Genomic DNA, 11,774 nt, shown 5'->3' on the forward strand with positions numbered 1-11,774 from the left:
TGCGCCTATATATTTCGTAAAAATCCCAAAAAATCAGGAGATCATCGAAATCACTTTTCCGCAGCCGCAAGCTTCTATCTCCGCAAGATCCCATCCGGGGCACGTTCTGGTGCCCTGCCGGAGGGGGATTTGGATACAGAGGGATTCTTCATCAACACCATGACCTCTCCGATGATGCGTGAGTAGTTCACCATAGACCTACAGGTCCATCGTTAGTATCTAGATGGCTTCTTCTCTCTCTTGGGTATTCAATACAAAGTTCTCCATGATCTTCATGGAGATCTATCCGATGTAATCTTGTTTTGCGGTGTGTTTGTCAAGATCTGATGAATTGTGGATTTCTGATCAGATTATCTATGAATCTTATTTGAGTTTCATCTGATCTCTCTTATGCATGATTTCATATCCTTGTAATTCTCTTCGAGTTGTGGGTTTTGTCTGGCCAACTGGATCTATGATTCTTGCAATGGGAGAAGTGCTTGGTTTTGGGTTCATACCGTGCGGTGACCTCATCCAGTGACAGAAGGGGTAGCGAGGCACGCATCGTGTTGTTGCCATGAAGGGTAAAAAGATGGGGTTTTCATCATCGGTTTGAGATTATCCCTCTACATCATGTCATCTTGCTTAAGGCGTTACTCTGTTCGTCATAAACTCAATACACTAGATGCATGCTGGATAGCGGTCGATGTGTGGACTAATAGTAGTAGATGCAGAAAGTATCGGTCTACTTGTCTCAGACGTGATGCCTATATGTATGATCATTTCCTTAGATATCGTCTTGACTTTGCGTGATTCTATCAATTGCTCGACAGTAACTTGTTCACCCACCGTGATATTTGCTATTTTGAGAGAAGCCTCTAGTGAACACTATGGCCCCCGGGTCTACTCCACACCATATTTTCAGCCTTACACTTTTTACTTTGTTTCACTTTCCGCCTTCAGATCTCACTTTGCAAATAATCTTGAAGGGATTGACAACCCCTTTGAAGCGTTGGGTGCAAGCTTGTTTGTGTTTGCGCAGGTACTGTGATTTGACGAGACCCCCCTTCTGGATCGATACCTTGGTTCTCAAAACTGAGGGAAATACTTACTGCTCTTGTGCTACATCACCCTTTCCTCTTCAAGGGAAAAACCGACGCAAATAAGAGAAGTAGCAAGAAGAATTCCTGGCGTTGCTTGGGAAGGACTTTTGTTGCCGTAGCAGTGATCTTCATGACAAGCTCGAGTTCATCGGAAACGGGATCCATAAGCATATTCTATTATGTTTTGATGATTAGAGTGAGTTGTTGGTTCTTCATTCATAGAGGTTTCACATCTCTATATCATTGGATAGCCCTCGTCGTTCCGAATCCAACAAGCTTGAGTTTGCTGAATTCGGAGCTCGTATGAGAAAGTTATGGCGGTTTTAGTTGCAGGGCACTTTCTCTATCTCAAGCGGAAGTACCGCTCGGATTTGAGCGGTACTACCGCTTAGGCGGTACTGCCGCTCCCTACTTCCAGCCTCACTTCCTCTTATGTTTCTAGTTTTTCAATTCTTCTTACCAATTATTTTTGTACCAGAAGTTTGTAGCGGAAGTACAGTCCTGAGCGGTACTTCTGCTTTGTTTCTTCCTTGTTGGTGAGTAGCGGTAGTACCGCTGGTTGGAGTGGTAGTACTGCTCCAGGTGAACTACCGCTCCCCCTGTTGCCTGTCTGCTGGCTTCCCGGCTTGTACTTCCGTGCAAGCGGAAGTGCCGCTCCTACATGACTTATGGGAAGAAAACAGTCAGATTTTCTACCTCTATATAAGGGGGTCTTCTTCCCCAATGGTTTTCTATGTGTTGAGTTCATATTTGCCCTCCATTGTTGACTAACTTAGAGCTTGCTAACTCCCAATCCCTCCAATGTTTCTTGCTAGTTCTTGAGGGAAAAGAGAGAGGACGTCTAGATCAACATTTCCACCAGCCACTTGCTCCTCTATGTGAGGGGAACCCCTTGGATCCATATCTTGGAGCTATTCGTGTTCTTCTTTGTTATTCCTCTCTTTTTCGTCCATAACATTAGTTGTTGTGGAAGATTTGAGAGTGAAGGACTTGGGGACTCTATGTGCCCTTGCCATTGCATTTGGTGCATAGGTTTGAGTTCTCCACGGTGATATGTGGAAGTGAAGTTTGAGAAGCTTATTACCCTTCGGTACTTGGTACCCTAGAAATTGTTCTTCACGCATGCTTTGGCGTCCTAGAAGCTTGGTGGTGCCTCGGAGCTCAATCATTGTGGTGTAATGCTCCGAGAAAGCTTCGGGGTCTCCAATTAGGCTGTGGAGATTGCCCCGAGCATATGAGGATACCTCGAAGCCATATTCCATTGTGGTGAAGCTTTGTGGTGTTGTTGGGAGCCTCCATTAATTTGTGGAGATTGACCAAACCTTGTTTGTACGGTTCGGTGATGTCACGCCCAAGATGCGACCCTATCCTCAGTTTGGCACGAGGGCCTCGTCAGGGATAGAAGCGCATCTCATCGTGTCGCAAGAATGGATATTGTTACAAGTACATGTACTGAAAAGAAGATATATATATATATATAGAATTGGCTTACACTCGCCACAAGCTACATCAGAGTCACAACAATACAATACATAATCATCATGAAGAAGAGCAGGGTCCGACTACGGACAAAAGCAAACGAGCAAAGAGGAACGACGTCCATCCTTGCTATCCCAGGCTGCCGGCCTGGAACCCATCCTAGATCGATGAAGAAGAAGAAGAAGAAGCAACTCCAAATGAACAATCAACGCGCTCGCGTCAAATAACCTTTACCAGTACCTGTAACTCGTGTTGTAGTAATCTGTGAGCCACATGGGACTCAGCAATCTCATTTCCAAAGGTATCAAGACTAGCAAAGCTTAGTAGGTGAGGTATGGTTACGTGGTGAGGTTGCAGCAGCGACTAAGCATATATTTGGTGGCTAAACTTACAAGTACAAGAAATAAGAGGGGGCAGATCTACGCATAGCGGACGTGAACTACTGATGATCAAATGAATGATCCTGAACACCTACCTCCGTCAGACATAACCCCACCGTGTCCTCGATCGGAGAAGGAACTCACGAAAGAGACAATCACGGTTACGCACACGGTTGGCATATTTTAATTAGTTAACTTCAAGTTTTCTAGAACCAGTGTTAAACAAAGTTTCCACGTTGCCACATAACCGCGGGCACGACATTTCAAAATATTTTAACCCTGCAGGGGTGCTCCAACTAGTGCATCACAAATTACCACAAGCCCCATAGAAATCCTCGATCACGACATTCGCGATCTCGTCGGACTACTTAGTGGAAAACCTCACCTCTGAGATTACCCAAAGCATCACCGGAATCCCGATGCACAAGATATCTCGTCAAAGGTAAAACTAATCCAGCAAGGCCGCCCGGCGTGTCGACGATCCCGATAGGAGCCGCGTATCTCATTCTCAGGACAGGACGGATGAGCGACGCGTATGGTGGCCTGATAGAAATCTCGCAAGTTGCCCAGGGTTGGCCCCGCACAGTGCTCTGTTTTGGACCAACACCATCAGCACTGGCCCTCCCTGTATTATGTGAAATTACTCCTCAGGTTCGTGACGCTCTATGCTTTCAGTATTAACAAAATTATTGTGTTGGGCAATTGTAGTACCAATGTTGGCCCTTGCCAGACCAGCTTTAATCTAAAACGAATTATCAAGGGGGTCCCCATAACAACCCCGGTCGTGTTAGGAGCGCTCAAATATGGAACATAACACCGGCAGCCGAAACTAAGGGGGCGAAGGTGGAACAAAACACCAGGCTAGAAAGGCCAAGCCTTCCACCTTTTACCAAGAATATAGGTGCATTAAATTAAATAACAATTAATATGGTGATATAACAAGGAACCCATGTTATCACAAGGAAGCAACTGCAGCTGCAACTAGCAACGCTAACACATGGTTAAGCAAGCGGTAACATAGCCAATCAATGGTTTGCTAGGTTGAACAGGTTGAAGGTTTTCATTGCATTGTAGAGAGGCTAATATTTAACAGGTGGTAGGCAACGAGACATAATCTATAGAAGTGGTAAACTAGCATGGCAATGATAGTAATGGTATCTGGGGAAATGGTCATCTTGCCAGAGATCCCGCTTGGAAGAAGAACGATTCCGTGAAGCAGACGAACCGATGTAGTCGAACGGGTCCTCACTTTCCGACACGCTTGCGGAACTCTATCGAGACGGAGCAAACCGGAACAAGAATCAACACACGATATACACCACACGATGCACAACACATATGATGCATGAGCAGCTGAACACATGCAAGACACGACATGAGAAGTCATGACAAACAAACACTACAGATTAAGTGAAGTTCAATATGCAACGAGTTGCATATTGACGAAACTCCACGTTTAATTATTTAGTTATATCCCGATTAGATACACGGCAATATTAATTGTGGTTAAACATGGCAAGAGGTGAAGCGTAATTAAACTACCTATCTAGGCATTTTAAATGAGGTCGGAAATGACATATAGCATCTCCGAAACGACCTCACATGTTAAATTACAATTCTGCCCAGATCCAAACTAACACATTTATTTAGTTGTTATACAACAAAACAAATAGGTTCACGTGATTCCTCGCGTCGTTACACGCAATTTACACATAGAGAACATCTCCAACGGAGCTACGGATCAAAAGATACGGACACCGCAAGATATGATGGCATGAATGCAAAATGTGTGCAACTACGGTCACGAGCACTTCAAAACACACAACCAGCAAGATAAAATGAAACTACACGAGATTCTAAGAAAGTTTCATATAGGACATGGTCAAAACGGAGCTACTGCTCAACAACTACAAGAAAAACAAGAAATCACTACTATCTGCCAAAATCAGCCACATAGCATTTTCTACACCCCACAACTACGAGCTACAAAATAACAATATGCTCAACCAAGGCATGAGACGGTAGAGGGCAAGAAGCACTACAACATTCAACTAACAACTAGTATGGAAGCATGGATAACTAGGAAAAGAAGTCACAAAATGGCTTCTCACACACAGTTTCAGACATAGTGAAAATAACAGTTTATGAAACAGCTGTTTTCGATCTGAAGGCATATTGACTGCAGCAAAACCATAAGCTACAGGACTCCAAATGGCATGAAATTTCACAACATGCTAGATAATCCCAAAGTATACAACTAACTCCATTGCACCAACCTCAAAAGAGCTACAGATCACAAGCTACACTCATGCAAAGACAACAACAAAATTTAACAGATTCCAGACTTAGAAATATTTCAGCACCTCCAAATCATCACTATTTCCTAGCAAGTAAAGAACAAGCAAACCACACCTAAACATGGATTTCTATTGCAACCAAAATTACCAGGGCCTAGACTAAACATCAAAGGGCAACTCACTAGTTGACAACTCCATCATATGACGCACAGATTAAATCCTACGAAATAGACAAGAGGGCAACATGGCAAAATATCACGCGAACTAACTTGCTCAAAAGCTAAAACTAATTGCACAGATAAATCCTATGGATATTTCTACCCCGAAAACATATAAAACATGTGGGGTTGCACAACAATAATTTCACCACACGTAAATGCGAGATATAATCCTAAACACAGAAAATAAACTAGCGGCAAATCTCTACACACAAAATACCAACGTCTACTCTAAAATACATGGAAAAATGGTTCCTAAAACATGAACATTTCTACTACGGGGTTGGAGCAATCCGGACACGCACGAGAAATAAATACGGGACGAAACCTATTGGAACAACATGTGAAACTAAGAGTTAGGCACGTCAAACTACCTCAAACAAATATGCAAGTTGCAAAAACGTAATCTACGCGCAAAACTACACAAAACCCATATGCTACACGTCGCGATCCGACATGGGGACTAAAAGATACGGGCATTCTAATATTTAGCTAATTCCTGAAATACAACTAATCCGAAAATAAGCTAAATATCTAACGGGCCGAGCGGGGCGCAAAACAATTAAGGTGCGCTCGGGGCGAGGGAGTGGCTCAGGCTCACCTTGGGCCGTCACTTGGGCCGATGGAGCGAGGAGGAGGCCGAGGCCTGGGGTTGCCGAACTGAGGTGGGCCTCGCCTGGCCAGGCCGGCCCACGGGGGCGAGGGGGCAGGCAGGCGCTGCGCTCGGTCGTCTCCTCGCTCGTTCCCGAGCCCCTACGACGGCGGTGGAGCTGCTAGCTCCGGCAGGCAGCGGCCGATGGCGGTGGAGGCCGAGGGTCGGCAGATGCGCCGGATCCGAACGGGGTGAACCCCTTCCTGGAGGTGGAGGGTCCCGGTGACGTAGGGCCAGGTGATCGGCGGCAGCTCGGGGGTAACTCCGGCCGGGGCGAGACCAGCGACTACAGGCGGCGGCGCATCGTGCTAGTGGCGAAGGGCAAGAGGTGCCGACGACTAGTAAGAGGCGGCGCGGCGAGCGGCGGCGGGGCAGGAGGTGCGCAGCCTCGGGAGGAGCAGCGGAGTACGGAGTGTCTCAGGAAAGGCGGCGACGGGGTTGGGCTTGGGTGGGACCGATCTGGGCTCGGCGGGCCTGCGGCGGCTGGCAGAGGAGGGAGAGGATGTGGGAGGAGGCTAGGGATTAGGGTTTCGGGGAGTTGGTGGCACGGATCCCGAGGTAAAGGAGGGGGCTATCTAAAAATGCAAAGGGGGTCCTATTTATAGGCAAAGGGGGGCTAGGTTTAGCAAAATTCCGCCCCGGTTTCAACCGCGCGGTCGGATTCGAATAATTCCGAACGCGGGATGGACTAAGTGGACGTGTAGTGTAGCTATCCAGAGACGAGAGGGAAAACGGGCGGTGCGGGAACGATTTTAAAACACCGACAAACGTCCGACGATAGACCGAATACGGTGCCGCTACGTTCGACCGTTCGGGTACGAGACGGACTCCGATCGCGACGAAATTCGACAGGCGGCCTAGCTATATTAAAATAATACCGTACGTCAAATCTCAAACCAATCAGAGAAAGTTTTATACACACTTTTGAAAACAATATTTAAACGTTGCCGCGGGCGCGTGCGTGTGTGGTCGGGCTTAGAACGGTCAACGACGAGAACCGGCAACTAACAACGAATGCAAGTTTTGAAAACTGGCGGCAAGAGGGTGCCGATGCAATGCTGATGATGTGCATGATGCGATGATGAAGCAACAAAATAAATTAGACACACGACGAAAACGGAATAGAAGTAGAATCTTCTGGAACGTCGGCATCGGGCTGTCACACGTGATCACCCTCAAGGGTCCCTTAGTGGAATCACGACAACTTGCACTGTGCGAGGGCATGAGGAGATTATGGAGGCCTTAGTGGATTATTGGGTAGCATTGTGCTTCCACACTGCTCCAAATAGAGATTAGCATCCGGAACGGTGTGAACTTCGGGATACATCATCGTCTTCGAGTGCCTCGGTTATCTCTTACCCGAGCTCTTTACTTATGCACTTTACTTTGTGATAGCCATATTGGTTCTTGTTATTTATCTTTCTATCAGTTAGTTGTTTATCTTGCTTAGCATAAGTTATTGGTGCACATGGGTGAGCCTAGTTGTTTTATATTTTGTGCTTGACAAATTAAACGTTAGTTTTATTCCGCATTTGTTCAATCCTAAACCGTAATTATTTTAAAGCGCCTATTCACCCCCATCTTGGTGACATCCACGTCCTTTGACATGGCTTATGTGATATGGGTGATAGTGTTGGTTCTATCTATTTTACCTTGTATCAAGAAATTATTCATGACATAGGACACGCTGAGATAGAAGACATAGATGTTACTATTACACTTGCTAATAGAGACACCATCACACCACTTGGGATTGTTAGAGATGTTGAAGTCTTGTGTGGGAAAGTAAAATACCCTACTGATTTTCTAGTACTTGGCTCACCACAAGATAATTTTTGTCCCATAATATTTGGTAGACCCTTTGTTGAACACTGTCAATGCTCAAACAGATTGCAAAAAGGGAAATGCCAGTGTTAATTTTGGTGGTACGTCTCATGAGATTCATTTCTACAAGTTTACTAAGCAACCCCATGAAAAAGAATTGCCTAGTAAAGATGAAGTAATTGGTCTTTCTTCTATTTCCACTCGTCCCACAGATCCATTAGAATAATATTTTCTAGACCATGAAAATGATATGCATATGCATGAAATAAATGAAATAGATAATATGTCCTTGGAACAAAAACCTATCCTTCAACAGAACTTGTCTTTTTTGAACTCTAGGAGGTCCTCCTCCACCCACGGGTGATCCTATGTTTGAATTAAAGCAATTACCTGACACTCCGAAATATGCTTATCTTGATGATTATAAGATATATCCTGTTATTTCAGTGCTAACCTTATAGAGCATAAAGAGGAAAGATTACTAAAAAATTAAGGAAGCACCGAGCTCCTATTGGGTATACTCTTGATGATCTTAAGGTCATTAGTCCCACTCTGTCTCAGCACAAGATTAATATGGAACCAGATGCTAAACCAGTTGTTGATCACCAACGAAGATTGGATCCTAAAATGAAAGAAGTGGTGAGTAATGAAATATTAAAGCTTCTGTAAGCTCATATAATTTATCCCATTGCTCATAGTCGATGGGTAAGTCCCGTTCATTGTGTCCCTAAGAAAGGAGGTATCACAACTGTTCCTAATGATAAAAATGAACTCATTCCACAAATATTTGTGACTAGCTATAGAATGGTAATTTATTTTAGAAATTTAAACAAAGCTAAAAGAAAAGATCACTATAACTTACCATTCATAGACAAAATGCTAGAAAGATTACTGATGCACACAAATTTTTGCTTTCTGGATGGCTATTCTGGTTTCTCTCAAATACGTGTGTCACAAGCTCATCAAGAGAAAACCACCTTTACTTGTCCTTTTTGAACATATGCTTATATACGTATGCCTTTTGAATTGTGCAATGCACCTGCTACCTTTCAAATATGTATGACTGCTATATTCTTTGATTTTTGTGAAAAGATTGTTGAGGTCTTCATGGATGATTTTTTCATTTACAAAACTTCTTTTCATGATTTCTTAAGCAACCTTGATCGAGTTTTGCAAAGATGTGAGCAAACTACCCTGGTCTTTAATTGGGAGAACTACCACTTTATGGTGAATGAAGGTATTGTCTTGGGCCATAAAACTTCCGAACAGGGTATTGAGGTGGATAAGGATAAGTTGATGCAATTGAGAATATGCCGTGTCATAAAGATATCAAAGGTATCCGTAGTTTCCTTGGTCATGCTTGTTTCTATAGGAGGTTTATTAAAGACTTCTCTAAAATTTCTAGGCCCCTTACTAATTTATTACAAAAGGACATTCCTTTAGTTTTTGATGATGAATGTGTAGAAGCCTTTGAAACACTTAAGAAAGCCTTAACTTCTTCACCTATTGTTCAACCACCTGATTGGAACTTGTCTTTTGAAATTACGTGTGATGTTAGTGATTATGTTGTTGCTGCTCTTCTAGGACAAAGAGTTGGTAAGAAACTAAATGTCATTCATTATGCTAGTAGAACTCTAGACAGTGCCCAGAGAAATTATGCTACCACTAAAAAAGAATTCTTAGCAGTTTTATTTGCTTGTAATAAATTCCTATCTTACATTGCTGATTCTAAAGTAATTGTTCACACTGATCATGCTGCTATTAAATATCTTATTAAATGGAAATATGCTAGGCCTAGACTTATTATGTTGATTATCTTGCTACAAGATTTTGATTTGCATATCATTGATACGAAAGGAGTTGAGAACCCCGTAGCTGATAACTTGTCTAGGTTAGAAAATGTTCTTGATGACCCACTACCTGTTGATGATAGCTTGCCCGATGAAAAACTAGTTGTGGTCAATGTTTCCCATAATACACCGCGGTTTTCTCATTATGTTAATTACATTGTTGCTAAATACATACTACCTAATTTCACCTATGAACAAAAGAAAAAAATTATTTGATTTAAGACATTACTTTTGGGATGACCCACACTTTTATAAAGAGGGAGTATGTGGTATTATTAGACGTTGTATACCTGAGCATGAACATGAACAAATCATTCGAAAGTGTCACTTCGGGAACTGCACACAAGGTATTACAGACTGGATTTTATTGGCCTAGTGTTTTCAAAGATGCTTGTAAGTTTCCCCTCTCTTGTGATAAATGGCAAAGAGTTGGTAATATTAGTAGACGTCAGGAAAAGCCTATGAATTATTCACTTGTTATTGAACCAATTGATGTTTGGGGATTTGATTATACAGACCTTTTCCTTCCTCCAATGGGTATACACATATTTTGGTTTTTGTTGATGATGTCACAAAATGGGTAGAAGCTATTCCAACCAATAGTGCTGACCATAACACCTCTATTAAGATGCTTAAGGAAGTTATTTTCCCACATTTTGGAGTCCCTAGATATTTATTGACTGATGGTGGTTCACATTTTATTCATGGTGCTTTTCATAAGCTGCCTGCTAGATATGATGTTAACCATAGAATTGTGTCTCCCTATCATCCTCCATCTAGTGGTCAAGTAGAATTAACCAATAGAGAAATAAAGTTAATATTGCAAAAGACTGCCAATAGATCCCGAAAGAATTGGTCTAAGGAATTAGATGATGCATTGTAGGATTATAGAACAGCTTGTAAAAATCCTATGTTTATGTCTCCTTATAAAATGGTTTATGGGAAAGCATGTCATTTACCACTTGAGTTAGAAAATAAAGCTTATTGGGCAATTAAGGAACTGAACTATGATTTTAAACTTGCTGGTGAAAAGAGGTTATTTGATATTAACTCATTAGATGAATGGAGAACCCAAGATTATGAAAATGTCGAACTATTCAAAGAAAAATTAAAAGATGGCATGACAAAAGAGTACAAAAGTGAAAGTTCAAAGTTGGTCAATATGTTCTATTCTCGTCTTAGATTCTTTGCACGAAAACTTCTATCCAAATGGCAAGAACCATATTATCGAAGAAGTTTATCGGTCTGGAGGTATTAAGACCAACAATCCCGAAAGCACTAACCCGAAGGTGGTCAATGGACAAAGAATAAAGCACTACATCTCATGTACACCAATTAATGTTGAGACAAACATTATCCAAACCATGACACCGGAGGAGCACATTTGGGAGACCTTCCAGAACACTCCACAACCCCTAATAGGAAGAGGTATGTGATACGGTAATTAAACGTGCTCACAAGAATGCACAAAAATATTTTTCGTTAGTTTTGGAATTTTAGAAAAAGTAGGAAACTGAGAAATACACGAGAAGGCAACCAAGGTGTCCACTAAACACCAGGGTGCGCCAGGGCCCCTGGCGCGGCCTGATGTCTAGTGGGCCCCTCGGGTACCTTCCCGACTCCGTTTTCTTGTGTATCACGTATTACCTTATATAAAATTCTCTATATATATCTCCCGATGATTTAACCCCAGTACCATGCAGACATCGTATGTTCTTGTTTCATGCTATTTTTTTGATAGTTCTTGTAGGATCGTTAGAAGGTGTGTTTAGAAGGGGTGAATAGACTACTTGTCAATATTAAAATCCTAGCCTTTTCCCAATTTTATGGTTGACAAATTTTAGCAATTCTAACAAGTCTAGTACATCCTACACATGCTAGTGAACATATATGGGAGCGAAAAATTAAAGACTTTGCACATGTAAAGGAGTAGAGTTTAGGAGAACAAATACACAGAGGTTGACACAGTGATTTTTGGCATGGTTCTGATAG

The sequence above is a fragment of the Hordeum vulgare genome, chromosome 2H (assembly GCF_904849725.1).
Source record: "Hordeum vulgare subsp. vulgare chromosome 2H, MorexV3_pseudomolecules_assembly, whole genome shotgun sequence".
NCBI classification, from domain to species: domain Eukaryota; kingdom Viridiplantae; phylum Streptophyta; class Magnoliopsida; order Poales; family Poaceae; genus Hordeum; species Hordeum vulgare.